At 42.6% G+C, this 20,115-nt stretch overlaps 1 protein-coding gene and 1 long non-coding RNA gene across 2 annotated transcripts in view; one reads left to right on the top strand and one right to left on the bottom strand.

Annotated features, from left to right (window-relative positions):
• LOC108527989 (uncharacterized) overlaps positions 1–19,534 on the top strand; it is a 24,212-nt gene extending 4,678 nt beyond the window's left edge. Inside the window, exons 2-3 of the long non-coding RNA XR_001885007.1 lie at positions 9,394–9,459; positions 18,077–19,534. This is a non-coding gene — a long non-coding RNA (uncharacterized LOC108527989). The remainder of the gene's footprint in view (positions 1–9,393; positions 9,460–18,076) is intronic.
• Positions 1–20,115, bottom strand: part of AGPAT4 (1-acylglycerol-3-phosphate O-acyltransferase 4) — a 173,432-nt gene that overhangs the window by 144,443 nt on the left and 8,874 nt on the right. The gene's annotated exons all lie outside the window — the stretch shown is intronic.

Genomic DNA, 20,115 nt, shown 5'->3' with positions numbered 1-20,115 from the left:
CCGGATCTCAGCTCACTGCAAGCTCTGCCTCCCGGGTTCACGCCATTCTCCTGCCTCAGCCTCCCGAGTAGCTGGGACCACAGGGGCCCACCACCTCGCCCGGCTAATTTTTTTGTATTTTTAGTAGAGAGGGGGTTTCACCATGTTAGCCAGGATGGTCTCGATCTCCTGACCTCGTGATCCGCCGGTCTCGGCCTCCCAAAGTGCTGGGATTACAGGCTTGAGCCACCACGCCCGGCCTCTCATAACTTTTCAAACTATGTTTTACCACACATGTGCTTCTAGGTTTGGTGGAAACTTGAGTTTTCAAAGGATTTTTCAAGTAGAGTTACACTTTTTCACAGTTGAATTCTGAATGGTAATTTATTTCAAAACCTACAAATTGCATAAATTCCTGCTAATATTATAAGTACAGTCAGTGATTTCAGTGGAAATGATAGGAAATTTAAAATCTGGACAATTGTAACTTTTATCCTGATCTCAGTACTTTAACATCCTCATTCCATTATTACAATTATTATTGTGCTTGTTATCACTAACACTTTCCTGTCTAGACAATGTTACTCAGCCTCAATTATCTCAGATACAGCTGAGAAATATGGGAGAAAAAATTTACTCTTTCTAAAAATTTAGCATAGAAATACAAAATTCATGGATTAAATCCTATGCTTTGTTTTTTTTTGTTGTTGTTGTTTTTTTGTTTTTTTTTTTTTGTTTTTTTTTTTTTTTTTGAGACAGAGTCTTGCTCTGTTGCCCAGGCTGGAGTGCAATGATGTGATCTCAGCTCACTGCAACCTCCACTTCCTGTGTTCAAACAGTTCTGGTGACGCAGCCTCCCAAGTAGCTGGGATTACAGGCATGCACCACCACACCCAGCTAATTTTTTGTATTTTTAGTTGAGACGAGGTTTCACCATGTTGGCCAGGCTGGTCTCTAACTCCTGACCTCAGGAGATCTGCCTCTGCCTCCCAAAGTGCTGTGATTACAGGCAGGAGCCACCACGCCCAGCCCTATGCACACTATTGAGTGCCATTTAGAGTCTATCCTTATATACCCTTATTTAGCTATTTCTATCTATACAAGGAATCGTGAATATTTCCAGGTCACAACCTAACAACTCAGTTCAATGAATGTTTATTGAGCATCCATGCTAGTTGCTGAAGATACAAAAACACAGATAAGACATGGGCATTGCTCCAAAGTGCTCAAAGTCTTAGAAGGGAAAGCGAAACGTAAACAATTAAGACCCAGTGGAGGCAATGATTGACATTTGTACAAGGTTCAGAAGTGATTCGAGGATGGGAAAAGGAGAGGGAGGATACATCCACATAGTTTCTCAGGTAACAGTGGACTCTAAAAGGGGTGGGGGTGGACAGTATACTCATCAGTGAGATGGTAAGAAATAAATACTGGTAGTTGGAGAGAGAAGAAATAAATTGAAAAGGAGTTACAAATCATAAACTGGTAACTTAAAAAAGATATGTAAATGGTCAGTAAACAAAGACGCAACCTTACATTAAAAATACAAGTCACAAAGTAAGGATGTTATTTCTTTGCCTAGTCACTTGTCCAACACTCAAAAAGCTAGAATGTGCAGTGGAGAGAATGCCATGGGTTCTTCTGCTGGTGATGGCAAATTGATAGAATTTCTGGAATTCAATTAAACAAGATTTTTCATGAGCCTTTAAAATGTTCATACCCCTTAATCCAATAATTCGACTCAGAATAATTTATACCAAGGACATAAGCAGAGATAAATTCAAAGATTTGGGAACATGTATATTCATCAGAGCCATTTATAAGAGTAAAGTCTGGAAACCATCTGAGTGTTTGAAGCAGCAGGTTAGCTATGGAAATGATGTAACATTCATATGATGAAACACCCTACAAAAATTTAAAATTCTATTTTTGAAAGACCTAGGGAAATTTATGGTATCCTAAGTGTAAAGGGAACTAAGCTATATATAAAGTATGGTCCCCTTTTCATGATTCTGTAAGTCTATATTACAGTGTGTGTAGTGGGTTGAATAAATGTCCCCCACAAATTCATGTTCACCCAGAACCTCACAATATGAATTTATTTGGAAACAGAATCTTTGCAGATGTTAATCAGCTGAGATGAAGTCATTCTGGATTAGGATGGGCTATAGATAATACCTGGTGTCCTTATAAAAAGAGGAGAGGATAGAGAAAGACACACACATAGGATAAGACCATGTGATGGCAGAGGCAGAGACAGGAATGATGTGTCTACAAGCCAAAGGTTGCTGGCAAACACCAGAAACCAGGAGAGATGCATGAAACAGGCTCTCTGAGAGCCTCCAGAAGGACCCAACCCTGCTGATGCCTTAATTTTAGATTCCTGGTCTCCTGAACCGTAAAAGAACAAATTTCTGTTGTTTTAAGTCACACAGTTTGTGGTAATTTGTGATAGCAGCTCTGGGAAACTTAATGCAGTGTGATAAAAGATCATGAAACTATTAATAATCATTACTTCTGGAGAGTGAGATTGAGGATGATTTTTATCTGCTTCTTTATATGTGATTGCACTTTGGAGAACTTTCTACGATGGATGAACATGTGTGACTTTTACAGTAATAAGATTAGGACTCAAATCCAAATAACCCAGCGTTTCTGAAACTGTTTCTGCAGTTTAGAACAGACATAAAAAATAATCAGTGATGCTTATGACATGTTGAGTCCTGAGGAGTAACAGATTCTCAAAGCCTACTGACAGGCAGAATTCTGCATATCTCAGAAACTTCTTTAAACCTAAGTTTTGGTATTTAAAATGATGGATATCGCTTATCTGAAATGTGAACTTACACACTATGTATAACTGTTGTGCTAGATAGTGGAGTCACTAATGGCATTGTTTCAAATTGCCCATTCTGTTAGCACAATGTTATTACACATTAACAATATTTTTGCTTTATTTCCATTTGCCTTGTTTTGTGAACATTGATACAATATCCACACAAACCTATATACTGAGTTTAAAAATGTTCTCAAGTTATAAAATATGCAGATACAGATTTGCAACTATGACTACCTCATTATGTGCTACACTGGAAATTGTGGCTGCTTAGAGGAGACAAAAGAAAATTGTAAATGCTAAAGTTAATTTGATATTTGGGATCTATAATCTTATATTTAATAGTTATATATGTCAAACATCCAATCAAGTTTTTAAAATGTCATATGTTTTTATGACCAACAAACTCTTAAGGCTCTCGTTATTATTACAATCATTTCAAGTACAATCAAAGACGTGTAACATTAATATGATTGGGGAAAGTGCAGAGGAACTAAGAAAAATTTCCTCCTTTACCAACAATGGTTATGACCTAAGTCATTCCCATAAGATGGGTGCATTTACAGAACCTTCTGTTCTATTGATTAGATCTCAATGAATCTTAATACTGAATTTTATGCTAAAAATTGTTCTTGATATTTACTTAGCTTTTTACTCTTAGAGACATCTTCAGGTCAATTCAGCCTGGCTGAGATGACCCCAAAAACTACCCTGTCCTGAATGCAGGCAATGAGCAACTTGAAATCATAGCATGCAGAAGCAAATCTACCACAACAGAATGAACTGAATTCAAATCAATTAATGCATAATTGATTGGCAGCAAATTGAAAAGGATACCAGTTTCATGATCCAATTTTAAAAGACAAGGTAATAAGTTGCCAATACTGAAACCTAGCACTTGTATTCTTCATAGCCAAGTGACAAGACAGCACATTAGTTCAAGCAGTATTTAACTTGGGATGATTCTTCCTGTCATTGCATGGTATGTGATTTTTTTAAGAACAATTTTCATAAGCATGCATTACTTTTACAAACAGAAAAGTAAAGCTATATTTGTACCAGCCTGGGCAACATGGCAAAACCCTGTCTTTACAAAAAAACACAAAAATTAGCCAACCATGGTGGTACATGCCTATAGTCCCAGCTACTTGGGGGACTGAGGCAGGAGGATCACCTAAGTCCTGGAGGTCGAGGCTGCAGTGAGCTGTGTTCATGCCACTGCACTCCAGCCTGGGTGACAAAGGAAGACCCTGTTTCAAAAAAAGAAAAAGTTATATTTGTTTTCTAAAATAAATATTTATTGTTACCCATTGTTGACATAATGCTTTTCTTTATTTGGTAGCTGTTATAGCTTACAGCATGATGGCATCTTGGAGGGTGGCCTAATTGGAGTGTGATCCTGAGCCAGCAGCATCAGTATCACCTGGAAGTTTGTTGGAAATGCAGAGTCTCGGGCCCCACCCCAGGCCTGGTGAATCACATACTGCATTTTAACAACATCCGCAGAAGATTCACTAAAGTTTGAGAAGTACTTGGGTCAATCCAAATCCCTTGTTTAACAGAGGATGCATCAGAGCCAGGGAGGCTGGGTTTGCTTGACCAGGGTGACACAAGTAACAGGAAGCAGCACTGAAGCAGACTCAGTGTTTAATGATTCTCACCTCAGAATTCTTTCTACTAAATTTCCTAGGATTTCAGATCCAAAGGCAAGGCTGAAACAAAAGTCTATCAACATGAAAGAGTAAAAAAAGAATTTCTACTTAAACTCATGATCATCCTGCGAAGTGTCATTAAAAGTCCATCTGTAGTACATGCATTTTGAGTTTATATAGAGAGAGTCCGTTTTACCCCCCCAAAATAGCACTGAAATTAGGCAACTATCAGACAAAAGTTGGCAGAAGTTATAGGAGATCTTTTCTCCATGATCGCTCATTTTATCTTGGTTTAAAGCCAAAGCTATGTCTAGTTCAATGAAACTTAGCTTCAAGATTGATTTGCAAGAGAGGCAGCAGAAAAGAAAAGGATCCCAGCTGGCCTCCGTGTCTCTGCTCTTGCCCCCTCCAGTCTGCTTCTCACCCACAGCCTTTGCAAAAGTGAGTTTTGCAAAACAAAAATGAGAACATGCCGCTCTCCTCTCTGAATTCGGGTACCCTGAGAGTCCCCCGTATTCTTTTAATAAATTCTAGCATTAAGCTAGCTTTGTCACTTGCAACAAAGAGTCCTAATTCTTAAGCTTTTGGAGACTCACCTTCCTTATACACAAAATTCATGGGTCTAGTTGTGATGTTCAAATGAGACAGAATGTGTGAAGCACCAGAAATTATGTAGAACCTCAAAAAATGACCACTCTTTCCTCCTCCCTTTACCCCATCTGTTAATATACAGATAACTTTCAGATCTAGATTTCCAGTTGGCATGTTTTTCCTAAACCTCAGACAGTTTTCCAATAACCTGGTAAATATCTTCATTTATCTGTCCTAAAGGAAGCTCAAATTGAGCAAGTCCAAAAAACAAATCTTTTGGTCCCAATTTGGCCAGTTCTCTGGAGTCTAATTTCCAAATTTTCTAGTTCCACACTTTGGTGCAACTGATGACTTTGAAGTTATCTTCTATTCTTCCCTGTTCCTCTTGCTTCTCTTCCCCCAACCAACCCTTAAAGCATCCTATTATTTCTCTTCCCTCACAGCCCCCAAAGCATCCTGTTAATGCTCTTCTCCAAGATATTTCTCCACAGTCCTCTCCTCTCCTCACCACTGCTCCTGGGTTAGTACAGGGCCCTTCTACTCTTGAATGACTTCAAAGAAACCTCTTCTACTTTTTATTTCAGCAAAAAAGTCAAATTCCTTAGAGTGACATGCAAGATGTTTCATGATCCGGCTCTCTCTCTCTCTCTCGTTTTATCTCTTATCTCTTTCCATACTGCCTGAGTCTGTTTTCTACTGCTATAACCGGTTACTACAGACTGGATCATTTATAAAGAACAGATGTTTACTTGGCTGACAGTTCTAGAGACTGAGAAGTCCAAGAGCATGGCATTGTATCTGGGAGAGTAAACCTGTGGCAGATGGCATCACATTGTGAGGAAGCATGCACGAGAGACAGAGAGAAAATGAAGACCAAACTTATCCTTTTATCAGTATCCCACTCCCGTGATAGCAAACCCACTCCCCTGAAAACAACATTAATCCATTTGTGAGACCATAGCCCTCATGACCTAATCACTTCTTCAAGGTCCCACTTTCTAGTTCTGTTACCTTGCCAGTTAAATGTCAACATGAATTTTGTGGGAACGTTCAAATCACAGCACATACTTTTCCAAGAACCACCCTTACCTCACCCCTCATCAGCTGGCTAACCTCCCATAGCCTTTAAGACTAGCTTACCGGGGCCGGGCGCGGTGGCTCAAGCCTGTAATCCCAGCACTTTGGGAGGCCGAGACCGGCGGATCACGAGGTCAGGAGATCGAGACCATCCTGGCTAATACGGTGAAACCCTGTCTCTACTTAAAATACAAAAAACTATCCGGGCGACGAGGCAGGCACCTGTAGTCCCAGCTACTCGGGAGGCTGAGGCAGGAGAATGGCGTAAACCCGGGAGGCGGAGCTTGCAGTGAGCTGAGATCCGGCCACTGCACTCCAGCCTGGGTGGCAGAGCAAGAATCCGTCTCAAACAAACAAACAAACAAAAAAAAAAAAAAAAAAAACTAGCTTACCATCCCCTCCAGGAAGCCATCAGCCCAGCTCCTGTCAAAGACAGGGTTACCTTGTATTAATCTCTTTTACTGCATTTCACACAATGGAATTTAACTGATTTTTATGTTTATTCCCTACTAGTTTGTGAGGGCAAGATACTTGTTTTCAAAGATCTGGAACAAGAGTCCAATAAATGTTAATTGAATGAGTGAACATTATCACTTGAGTCTTTTTTTTTTTTTTTGAGACAGGGCCTCTCTCTGCTGCCCAGGCTGGAGTGCAGTGGCACAATCATGGCTCACTGCCACCTTAATTTCCTCGGCTCAAGCAATCGTCCCTCCTCAGCCTCCTAAGTAGGTGGGACTACAAATATGAGCCAACATACCTAGCTAATTTTTAAATTGTTTTGTAGAGATGAAGTATCACCATGTTGTCCAGTCATGTCTTGAACTCCTGGGCTGAAGTGATCCTGCTGCCTTGGCCTCCCAAATGGCTGGGATTACAGGTGTGAGCCACTGCACCCCACTGTGTCACCTTTTACCAGGGGCAGTTGGGACATTCTGTTTCCACTCCTGTAACTCAAATGAGTTTCTCTTAGATATCACTTTTATTCTTGGTTTTTATATATTATACATACATTTAAGAAAAAGTTTTAAGTCTCCATAAAATCAACTTTCTCCTTTTTCTTTATCACATTCTTTTTTAGTCTTTCTTTATATGCATGCATACTTTATTTAGCTATAACCATAGTGGATATATAAAACTGTTACCATATTTTTACCTAGCACAACCTAAACACATTTACTTATCAGAATTGTCCTAATTATCTTCTTGATATTTTTCAAGTATTCTACCTACTTAGCATGTAGTATTTTTCTTAATTGCCCTCCTGTGGGATATTGTGCATGGCCAGTCTTCACCTACTGTGGCTCATTCTTCAGTGGCACTTGCTTCTATGTAATGCGCACTAAGAACTTTGTGTCAGATATATTTTTTTTCTGTTTTATAAATGAGGACCTGAAGCTCAGCTTTGTTTTGTCACTTCCTCCAGGTTAGCTAGTAAATATCAGAGGCTGGATTTCAAGTCCAGTGTGCCTAACTCAGAAGATCATATACTTTACCTCTATAGTATACCACCACGACAACACACACACTTTTCTTCTTTTGGCCAAATTTCTAAGATGAAGTCCCAGAAGAAGAGGGTTTTGTGACTAATTACGTGCACTACTGAATGTATCAATACTCATCACCACTTTGCTAATGCCTGAAAAATGTTTTGAAAATTTTACAATTTTGATGAATACCAATTTTAATTTTTGTACCTTACATGTGAAGTTTAAGGACTTTCTAAGTGTTAGTTTTATCTATCTTATTTCCTTCCTTCCTTCCTTCCTTCCGTCCTTCCTTCCGTCCTTCCTTCCTTCCTTCCTTCCCTCCCTCCCTCCATTCCTTCTTTCCCTCCTTCCTTCCTTTTCTTTCCTTCTTTCTTTCTTTTTCTTCTTTCTTGGAGACGGAGTCTTGCCCTGTCACCCGGGCAGGAGTGCAGTGGTGTGATCTTGGCTCACTGCAACCTCCACCTCCTAGCTTCAAGCAATTCTCCTGCCTCAGTCTCCCAAGCGGCTGGGATTACAGGTGCTCGCCACCACATCTGGCTAATTTTTGTATTTTGAGTAGAGATGGGGTTTCACCATGTTGGCCAGGCTGGTTGTGAACTCCTAACCTCAAGTGATCCACCCACCTTGGCCTCCCAAAGTGCTGGGATGACAGATGTGAGCCACAGCACCCAGCCACCAGCAAACATTTGAAAAGATGGTCAACGTCACTTGAACACATCCATCAGAAATGTTCAAATACAAAAGATGAAATATACCTGCTGTTGGCAGCAATGTGAAGCAATGGGAGTTCACACTGCTGGAGCCAAGGAAAGCAATGCAACTTGTATGGGAAAGTCACGGAACAGGTTCTCCTAAAGTGAAGATACGCATACCTGTGACCTGGAACTTACGCATTTAAGCACATACCATTAAAAACAGCACTGGGCCGGGCATTATGGCTGACGCCTGTCATCACAGCACTTTGGGAGGCCAAAGCGGGCAGATCACTTGAGGTCAAAAGTACAAGACCAGCCTGGTCAACATGGCAAAAACCCATCTCTACTAAAAATACAAAAAAATTAGCTCGGTATCATGGCACACACCTGTAATCCCAGCCACACGGGAGGCTGAGGCAGAAGAATCACTTGAACCCAGATGGCAGAGGTTGTGGTAAGCTGAGATCATGCCACTGCACTCCAGCCTGGGTGACAGAGTGCAAACAACTGCAAACAAACTGATATTCATAAAAACTAGAACAAGTAAATAAATTGTGGCATACTTAAGCTATAAGATACCACTCAGCAATGAAAATGAATAAAACTCAGCTAAATGCAACAACATGAAAATATATCACAAATATAATTTGGACCCCATGAAGCCAGACACCAAAAATTACCACTCTATGATTCCAAGATAAGTTTAAAACTGGGGACAATGAGTCTATGTGTCAAGATAATGTTACAAGTCTTTGTGGTTACCTTTGGAGATGCAGGTGGGGTAGGGAGTGGGAGGGGTAGGAAGGGGGCTTCGGAGGTGCTGGTAATGTTCTCCTTCTTGTTTGGGGTCGTCATTACATGGCTGTGTGCACTTTAGGGAAATTCATTGATATGTGTACACTTATGGTCTGTGCCCTTTTTTGTATTCATGTGATTTCAATAAAAAAGCTAAAAAGAAAAAATATTCACTCCAATTTCTCCATCTGTTGTCCAAGAGAAAACTCTAGATCTCCCTCCAAAACAACAGATTTTAGTCTCTCCCAGTCCCATACTAATTTTAAAATATCTTTTTTCAGGTTACCCAGGAATGAAATGGATTCTAGCTTTGGTTTCTGAAAAGGGCTTCAGGAACACTGTCATAGGTAAGCCTGGCCTATGTGATATGATTGGCATACACTATAATAGTTTGCATTTGTTGAGACAACCTTTGCGATTATTCTGGTTTTTTTTTTCACCTGTGTCTGTTTTGACACCTTTCCTTATTATAACAATATGTCATACAATTTAGTATTCTTTTTAACAGCAAAAAATATATTCTATCAAGCCTCTGCTACTTGATACTAACCCTTTGAAGATCGGCTTGATAAACATTGCCAAGAACTACTTACATAATTCAGTTTTATTCTAGAAAGAGGTCACATCCTATATGAATATAACTTGTCTAAAAGGAACACTGGCTGAAGCGTTGCTTTGAGATTACAGCCTGATCCTGTAGTATCTTTGTGGGAACAGTAAGGTATCTTGGCTGAGCAGAGGTTTCATACAGAAGCTCCTACTTGATTTCTAAACATTCACAACATTAAGTAACATTCATTAAGGCAAAAGCAAACTCTTAAGGAAAATGAGTTTCTTTCTTTGTCTTTTTTTTTTTTTTTTTTTTTTTTTGAGATGAAGGCTCACCGTAGTCTCAAACCCGAGTTCAAGCAATCCTCCCACCTCAGCCTCCCAAGTAGTTGGGACTACAGGCACGCGCCACCATGCCCAGCTAACCACACCTGGCTACTTTTTCTAGTTGTTGTTGTTGTTGTTTTGTTTTGTAGAGACAAGATATTGCTATTTTTCCCAGGCTGGTCTCAAACTCCTGGGCTCAATCGATCCCCCCACCTTTACCTCCCAAAGTGCTAGAATTACAGGCATGAGCCACCACACCTGGCCTGAATTTCTTTTTTTTTCCCTTGGGAAAATTGTTATATTGTTTTCTTAGAACTCAGCATCTAGGAAATGAGATGTTTGTCTAAGTGTATAAACTTAGTTAAAAAATAAGTTCTGAAGACCTAATGTACAGCATGGTGACTACAGTTAATAATGCATTCTATGCTTGAAATTTGCTGAGAGTAGATCTTACACATTCTCACCACAAAAATAGGAATTATGTGAGGTGATGGATGTATTAATTAAGTTGGTTTTGGTAAGCACTTTACAATGTATTCATATATCAAATTTTTATTTGTCAATTATGCCTCAATAAAGCTGAAAAACAACACAGAAACCCAGCAGCCGGCTTAAATCCCAAAGAATTAAATCCCAAAGAATGAGAGTCTCTGCAGTTTATTGTATACTCACCCTGTTCCCGGAAGAACAAATGAAAACATATGCTAAGTACATTGCATGCGTATTTCATTTGTTTTTGTGTTTCACAAAGCTATTCTTTGATATAGCATCCCTGTTTTAAGGAAGAGGAAACTGAGGCTCAGAGGGGCTGAGAACTTCCTTCAAGGGGAAGCAGAACTGGACCTAACTCCAGGACAGTTAGGCCCTAACCCTAAGAAGTTCTCAGAGAGGCCAAGGATTCCCACAAGGGTAAGTAGAGCTGGACCTAACACCAGGGAAGTTAGACTGTAAAGCCTGTTGCCTCGGGCACCATGTCCCCTTCCCTACTCCACCTTCTCACTAAGTAGATTTAGGGGTTTGTCTCCCTTGCATTTTCTTTTTTGTCCAGATGCACAAGTCATTTTAGCAAGCAATCTTGATAATTTCCTCTCTTATTTCATCCCCTAAAACATGACATTCCCAGGATCCTCTAGAACTCAAACTGACAACTTAAGAAAATACCTATAACGGTCAGGCACAGGGGCTCATGCCTGTAATCCCAGCACTTTGGGAATCTGAGGTGGGTGGATCACTTGAGGTCAGGAGTTCGAGACCAGCCTGGCCAACATAGCAAAACCCCATCTCTGCTAAAAATACAAAAAAATTAGCAGGGCGCGGTGCTGTGCACCTATAGTTCCAGCTACCTGGGAGGCTGAGGCAGGGGAATTGCTTGAACCTGGGAGGAGGTTGCAGTGAGCCGAGATCACAGCACTGCACTCCAGCCTGGCGGACAGAGCAAGACCCTGTCTCAAAAAAATAAATAAACAAAAAAGAAAGAACGAAAATACCTGCGGTGAGCCAAGTAACCATGCTTGTAGTCCCAGTCGCAGCAAGATTGATTTCAGTGTATTCTGTTGGTGCCTGTGGTTCCCCGTGGGTGCCGTGGCCTCTTACCTGTGAATATAGAGCCACAAATCCCAAGAAGAAGTAGCTGTGACACTGATGACTGGCCTAGAGAAGGCTTGTCTCTGGAAAAGGCTGAGGTGGCTCAGTGGTGAGAAGTCACTCTTTCCTGGGGAGTCCCACCTAGCTGGAGGTACAGGGCAACCCCTCTTCCACTTGCATTTGACTGTGAGGCACTGAGGAGGCAGGTGGGGAGAAGAGTCAAAGGTTAAATTCTACAAACGATTTCAGCCAGTGCCCAGGAAGGAGCAGGTGTTTCCTGCAAGCAGCTTAGTTTGCACAAGCCTCATTCATCACTCATTCATTCATTCATTCCACACACATGTGCCTGCTGGGAGGCAGGCCCTCTTCTGGGAGCCTGGCATTCTTCAGGGAACCCAACAGACTCTGGGCATTGTGGAGCTTTCCTTTCTATTGAGAAGAGACTGAAAACAAAGGACAATTATAATAAAAAAAATTGCCTAATAAGTTAGACATTGATATTTAGGGAAGAATGATAAAGTAGAGTTGGGGAGGAGTCCTGGGAGGTGAGCAGTTTGGAATGTGAATAGGTCGGTGATGAGGTCAGCGCCGGCCTCACTAAGGTGAGGTTTGAGCAGCGATTTGGGGGCAGGCAGGAGCTATCTCCATGATGCACACCTGAGCCAAGAGCATTCCGCGAGGAAGGAAGCAGCCAGGGCCACGGCTGTGCAGCAGAAGCATGCTGGCTGGTGGGAGCACCAGGAGGCTGCGGAAGAGGGAGTGGTCTGGAGGAAGAGAGGAGGAGTTAGGGTTCCAGAGACCACAGGGTCACAGGGGCTTTGCAGGATAGAGCAAGGACCTTGGGCTGTTATGCCAAGTAACATGGGGACCCACTGCAGGGCGATGGGCTGAAAAGTGACATGGCACGATACATGTTTTAAAAGAGTCACTCTGGCTGGCATGTTGAGAAAAAAACCATGTGAGGCACAAGACAATGCAGGGAAAGGAATGGGAGGTGGTTGCAGTGACCAGCAAGAGGCACTATTAGGGTAGCCCAGGAGGACCAAGGACCTCCTGGCAGATTGGACGTGGGGTGTGAGAAGAACAGAGTCAAGGCTGAGTGCAAGGCTCGTGGGTGCGCAGCTGCGGGGACAAGACTACCTGTTAGTATGGCAAGGAATTGGGGGAACAATGAGTGTTGTTTTTCACATGTTTGGGTTGAGACACCTTTTCATTACCTGAGTGGCGATGGGCCGGAGGCAGCAGGAGCCTGCTGTTCAGGAGAGAGATCTAGGCTAGAGATAAACATTTTTGGAGGAGTCACCATAGACGGTATCACCACGAAACTGTGTGAAATCATCATAGGCTTGGCCAATGAAACCCAGCATGCACAGTGACATTTGGACTCCAATAGTGAAGGCTCTTTAGCATAAGTATGTCTTGTGCAATTTTGACTTTTAACTAAGTAAATATTTGGGGCCATGCAATATTTGGGACATACTTCTGCCATAAAACTCTTTGTTGTTGATCTGAAATTCGATGTTACTATGAATAGGAGGGCTGGATTTTTATTTGCGGATGCTGGCAGTGATTTTTTGGGACAGAGAGCAGGCACAGCAGAGGTCTGAGGATGGAAACCCGGGCTCTGCAGCACTCAGAGGAGGGAGAAGAGTAGGAACAAATGAAGGAGTCTGAGTGATGAATGAGGCAGAGGAAATGATCCTAGAGTAGGGCGTCCTGGATCCCTGGGTCAGGGGTAAAGAGCGTTACAGAGGAGGCAGGGATCTGCAGACGTCCAGTCAGACAGGAGTTAACTGTCCGATTTGGCAACGGGGAAACCATTGGCCACCCTGACAAGGCAGCTGCCTCCCAGTAGCCTGAGCGTTTTCCACACTGCTTAGGAACTTTGAGTTTCCGGCAGCAGGGGCCTGCACTGCTCTGAATTAGTTCATCCACACTCCATTGGTAAAAGCATTCAAGGTGACTTTCACCTTTGTGCTCACTGTAGAATCTCTCTTTTTTTTTAGATAGTCTCACTCTGTCACTCAGGCTGGAATACAGTGGCGCGATCTCAGCTCACCGCAACCTCTGTCTCCTGAGTTCAAGCGATTCTCCTCCCTCAGCCTCCTGAGTAGCTGGGATTACAGGCACAAGCCACTACCCTGGCTAATTTTTGTATTTTTAGTAGAGATGGGGTTTCGTCATGTTGGCCAGGCTGGTCCTGAACTCCTGACCTCAGGTGATCCGCCCACCTTGGCCTCCCAAAGTGCTGAGATTACAGGCATGAGCCACTGTGTCCCACCTGAATCTTTCCATCTTGAAGAGGCCCTAGGGGAACACAATCAGTGGAGTTTTCAATGGATTCGCCACTAGCACCCTTCAGAAAAGGGCAGCCTTGCATATGGGTGAGGAATTGAGTAGATAAATGGTAACGTGCACTGATAAAAATAGGGAACTGGCTGCGTGCAGTGGCTCACACCTGCAATTTCAGCCCTTTGGGAGGCTGAGGTGGATACATCACTTGAGATCAGGAGTTCAAGGCTAGCCTGGCCAACATGGTGAAACCCCGTCTCTACTAAAAATACAAAAATTAGCTGGGTGTAATGGCACACGCCTGTAATCCCAGCTACACGGGAGGCTGAGGCAGGAGAATCGCTTGAACCCGGGAGGCAGAGGTTGCAGTGACCCAAGATCGCGCCACTGCACTCCAGCCTGGGTGACAGAGCAAGACTTAAAAAAAAAAAAAATAGGAAACTGACTGATGATAAAACTGGAGGATTTTCCCACAGGGAGCAGCAGGAAGTGAGGCCCATCGAGAAACTGGAGTTGCAAGAGCAGGGGAGCTGGAGGTGCCCACCACCTACAACACACTAGAGCCACCTTCCAAAGCTCAAATCCCACATATGTTTTTCTGGAAAAAGTAAGCATTGTTGGTACCACTTGAATCTTCTACATCTTTTAAAATATAGTTGTTTCCAGCCAGGCGCAGTGGCTCACGCCTGTAATCCCAGCACTTTGGGAGGCTGAGGTGGGCAGATCACTTGAGATCAGGAGTTCAAGACCAGCCTGGCCAACATAGCAAAACCCCGTGTCTACTAAACATACAAGAAAATTAGCTGGGCATGGTGGCATGCACCTGCAAATCCAGCTACTCGGGAGGCTGGGGCAGGAGAATCACTTGAACCCGGGAGGCAGAGGTTGCAGTGAGACAAGCTCCTGCCATTGCACTTCAGCCTGAGTGATGGAGTGAGACTCCGTCTCAAAAAAAAAAAAAAAGAAAAAGAAAACTATTAGCCTGGGAGCACGTCTGTACACAACCTCAAATTATCTACTTGCCTTTAAAAAAAAAAGTTTACTCTTACAACGTTGTGACTAACTATAGAACCCGTGTACTTAATCCATTTGGTTTTCATGAGTTATCCCCCTAAAAAACTCAATGACATAACTTTGAAAAATAATTTGCATAGAGCTCTATAAGCAAATTATTATATGACTATTTATGAAAGCCTTTTGTGTATTGCACATTTAATCAGAAAGGGATGTCTAGTTAACTGTGCTGCTGGTCCTTTAAAAAAATATTTGGTCAAACACAGTGGCTCTCTCCTGTAATCCCAGCACTTTCCGAGGCCAAGGCAGGAGCATCGCCTGAGCCCAGGAGTTTGACACCAGCCTGAGCAACATAGTGAGAGTCTGCCTCTACAAAATAAAATGTAATTCAAAATAATTATTATTGACTTAAACGGAAAATGTTACACATTTATAAATTGTTTGTGAAAACTTACTCTGGTACTGAAGTTAATGTGTCTAATGTATTCTTTCCAATGTTCTTTGATTTTTTTGGAAATAAGTATTATTTACTCCTTGTTATCTGCCTAGCAGTAAAGTGGTGAGGCCCTATTCCACAAATTTTGTGACTCAAACTTCATTTCTATTAAAGCAGTGGCTATAAAACTTCAGAATATACTAGAATTCCCCAGAGGGCTTATTAAATCATAGAGTTTCTCACTCAGTAAGTTGGGGGGGGGGAATTCTGAGAATTTACCTTTCTAAGTTCCCAGGTGATGTACCTGGAGAATAACTGTATTAGAGCATATTTATTAAAAAGTTCCCCACACAGGACTGGGTGCCGTAGCTCGAGCCTGTAATCACAGTACTTTGGGAGGCCAAGGCAGGAAGATCACTCGAGCCCAAGAGTTTGAGACCAGCCTGGGCAGCATAGGGAGACCCCATCTCTACAAAAATAAAAATAAAAATAACTAGTTGGGCATGGTGTTGCATGCCTGTGGTCCCAGCTACACAGGAGGCTGAGGCAGGAGGATCACTTACCAGGAGGTCGAGGCTACAGTGAGGCATGATTATGCCACTGACCTCCAGCATGGGTGACAGTAAGACCCTGTCTCAAAAAGAAAAAAAAAAATCCACACCCACGAAAAAAGTTCCCCATACAGAACCACGTAGGGGCCGTGAGGAACATCTGTCCCCATTTCCTGCTTTACGGATAAGAAAACCATGGTGCAGAATAATGAATAAATGTCAGCATCGCTCCGGGGTCCATGTCCAAATCTCCCAGAATTCCATAGGAGCTCATTGCAATTTCCATCCACTGACATTTCCCTCATATCTGTTCCAGGCAGAGAGAACTAATTTTTTTTTTTTTTAATCTCTCTTAGTCAAAAGGGAACCTATTTTTAAATTTGTTTAAATTATGCAAGTTTGTTCTTTCTTTTGATAATAGGCAGAAAGGAGTTTGAATCAGGGCTAGAAGAAAGAAATAGCCTTTGTAAATATCAAGGACTTTCACATTTCTGGCTATCCTTCTTTGAACTTGAACCTCAGCCTTGCTTCTCCATCTGAATTAGATAAGCCACACCTTTGATGCCCATGGTCCTTTGGGAAGTTCCTCCCCACAGACCCCTGAGGAGGTACCCTGAAAAAATCCTGGCCGCTCTCACACACAGCTGCTAATGTCTTGGCCTGTATGACTTGGTCCCTCTGATTAGAGGAAGGGGCTCACTCCTGTCACCAGGGAAGGCATTTGGCTGCTCCCTGATCCCTCCCAGGATCACCCGAACTCTACAAACCTGTCCTAATCCCTGCAACCTGGCCCCCACCCAGGCACCCCTACTCAAGTCCTGGTGGCTCAGGGAACCCTGGGAGGTCTCCATGGACATGGGGCACTTATTTCCCCCATGCTTGGATATCCACCTATCTGGGGGGTTCTGCTGCCCCCAGTCAAGGTTGCACACAGGAGGCTGATGCAACAGGCAGCAGGTCTCCTCTGACACACTTGAAAGAGCTTTGACAAAAATTATAACTAAGGAAATTATGACAGTGAAAGTGATCAGACCTAATTGACTCCATCTTGTTTATAACCGTTAAGCTGCCCTGTTCATTCTTGGGCATAGGCCTAACTTTGGGAAGGAATTCAGTTCATGGCTTGACTTGAAACAAAATAGATAATGGCCTTTTCCTGAAAAGACCCCCTTTTTGTCTGGGGACCAGTCTGTCTTTGTAGGACAAACAAATTAGTTACAAGATGAGAAATTACGGTTTAGGGGTCATGTAACCTCTGGCTCCTAGAGTCTGAACCTCCCCAAATTGTTCTTGGGGATAACATCATTATTGTCAAGTCTAAGATCACTGCTTGAGATATTTTGTAGACTCTACACTGGCTGGATAAACTAACATCAGCCAGACCTGTAATCTGAACCAGCTCTGCCATCGCACCCAGGAACAGAAGACAGTAAGGAAAGCTCACTTCGATTCCATCTGCAACCTGACCAATCAGCACTCCCCACCTCCTAAGCTCCTACCCACCAAATTATCTTTAAAAACTCTCATCCTGGAATGCTCAGGGAGACTGATTTGCATATCAATAAAACTCTGGTCTCCTGCACAGCAGGCTCTGTGTGAATTACCTTCTCCATTACATTTCTCCTGTCTTGATACATCGGTTCTGGGCAGTGGGCAAGGTGAACTCATTTGGCAGTTACAATTTTGGGGGCTCATTTGGGATTGCCCCTGTCGCTCCCCATGGTTTGGTAGCTCCCCTCCAGTGATGGATCCAGAGGCCGGTCCAAGCAGGTGCCTAGTTCTCTTGAACTGGGGGCTGACTCTGGAACCGGCCTCTACTAGCGGGACACTGCTGACCCAATGAACATGGATTTAACTGTAATGGAAAAATAATTCTGGGGAAACATCCCATAACTGTAGCCTGTCACAGGGTGTCTGTCTGTAGCCCCATTGCGGGTGTCTGTCTGTAGTTCACGGTGGGGTGTCTGATTTGGTGAATGTTCTAGATGCTGCCAACAGCCCCTTCCTTCTCCTGCTTTGTTGGCCTCTCTGGAGGTGCTGCTGACTCATGGTAGCCTCTCGGGGTGTCTGTCTGTAGCCCCATTATGGGGTATCTCATTGGATGCAGAATAGGAGACGTGTTTGAAGGAACACTCTTGGTTTGAGACTGAGTCTAGAATCTGTGTCGTGAAGGTCATCTTACCCTGTGCCTATGTGTGTTTTTATGTGCAGAGGGGAACCCTGAAGGAATTGCTGATGGACGTCCAGCAGGCCTAACTCAGGGAGGCTGTCTGTTCTGTGCTCCCTAAAGACGGCATTGGGTCACTGGCCGGAGGTTATCTCTCCTCCCTGTGAATGAATTGCAGACAAGGACCAACAGGAGAAAGTTTGAGCCTTGCCAGATCGATGTTGGGTGCTGAATGAAGTGACTAGTGTCTGTTTTGTTATGTGTATTTTGCCTGTTTTGTGTAGTGTATTTATTTTAATGTATTTATTATGTATATTTTGTTGTGTGTACTGTGTTATGTGTCTTTTACTGGGATAGAAAATGTTAATTTGGTTCCCCACAGCCTGCTGAGCAGCATCTTGCAAAATTAAGAATTTTTGCCTAGGGTTCCATAAAACAGAAAAGGGTGAATTTTTTTTTTTTTTTTTGTAAAGTGGCTTGACCTCTAGAACTAAGAAACAGGGAACAAGGTAATCAAAAGCCCCTTTGTTCTTCCGGAAGCTGCAGAGAAAGGGAACCTGGAAATCTAGTATGCTGGCAAAAAGGGTAAGAATGTCTTACTAGCCAATTTCTGGTATCCTTCTCTCTCTCTCTCTGCATGTGTATGTGTGTGTTTTTCAGTGTAAATGGTAAACATCACTGTTTGTCTCCTCTGGAAACGTTTGATTAATAGAAACAAAGGATTTGTGAGACTAGTCTTGGGGTATAACAAACCTGGTATACTCTGTGCTATGAGCTTGCCTTTCTGTGTTGTTCTGTAAAGAGGGTTATCACAAGATAAAATGTGAGCATAGAACCCCTAGAAGCCTGCTTTTCAAGTCAGCCTGGCAGGCTGGTCAGTTACAAACTTTACTGGGGATCCCTGAAATCAAAACTGGATGAAGTTTCTCTTTGTTTTATGTCCTTCAGAGCTTAACCATGTGACCATGTGGGATACCTTCGTCTCTGCCATCCAGAGGACTGGAATTTTGGGGTTACTGTCATAGTTAGCCCTAAAAATCATCTTGAACAGTTAAAAGCCTTTGCAAGCTTGAAATGGACTCCTCTAGGCTCCTTCTGGAGTGAACAACAAACCCCACTCATTTCTGTAGCTCAGTAGCCAAGGCTTTGTCTTCTGACAGGTGGCTCAGATTCAATTCTTGGCTTAGAGAATGAGTCCTTTCTATTTCGTCATTTGTGTAACTTTTTGACATTTATTGATTCTTTTCCTGCCACGGGAAGCTTTTGATTTCCTGTCTTGAATTTTCCTTTCTCTGAACTACTTTTGGGAAGATACTCAAAATGATTTTAATTTTAAAAAAGAAAACAAACGAAACTGCTTACTACCTCTTTGGGAGACCTTATGTGTCCCTGGTTAGGTAATAACCTTATTTAAAACTTACTAATTTCAGCCAGATGCACTAACTCACGCCTGTAATCCCAGCACTTTGGGAGGCCGAGACGGGCGGATCACAAGGTCAGGAGTTCGAGACCAGCCTGACCAACATAGTGAAACCCCATTTCTACTAAAAATACAAAAATTAGCCAGGTGTGGTGGCTTATGCCTGTAATCCCAGCTACTCAGGAGGCTGAGGCAGAATCACTTGAGCCTGGGAGGCAGAGGTTGCAGTGAGCTGAGATTGCGCCACTGCATGCCAGCCTGGGCAACAGAGTGAGACTCTGTCTCAAAACAAAACAAAACAAAGTCTTACCAATTTCACATAAGAGGTTACCTATGGCAAAGTTCAAAAGCCAGAAATAGTGATTGTCTATCCTGACTAGAGTCTGATAATAAGAAATGTTTTAAAAAATTAAAAGAGCGCTATGGTTAAAATCAGCTTAATTAAAAACAGATATCCAAGCACTCGCTCTCTCTATTTTTTTAAAGGGCTCTCTCTCTCTCTCTCTCTTCTTGGATCTTGGTTGTTTTAAGAAAAGTTTTATTTGTTTGTTTTCTTCTCAGGCAACTGAATTATTTCTCCATTTTGCCCCTTGCTATCCTTGATGCCCACATGAGAAAACTTAATTTCTAACAACTTCCATTCTGGAAAAAACAAAATACAAA

Source organism: Rhinopithecus bieti, unplaced genomic scaffold (genome assembly GCF_001698545.2).
Source record: "Rhinopithecus bieti isolate Rb0 unplaced genomic scaffold, ASM169854v2 scaffold_3948, whole genome shotgun sequence".
NCBI classification, from domain to species: Eukaryota; Metazoa; Chordata; class Mammalia; order Primates; family Cercopithecidae; genus Rhinopithecus; species Rhinopithecus bieti.
The sequence above is the reverse complement of the archived record's forward strand: the minus strand, read 5'-3'. Positions and strand labels throughout refer to the sequence as shown.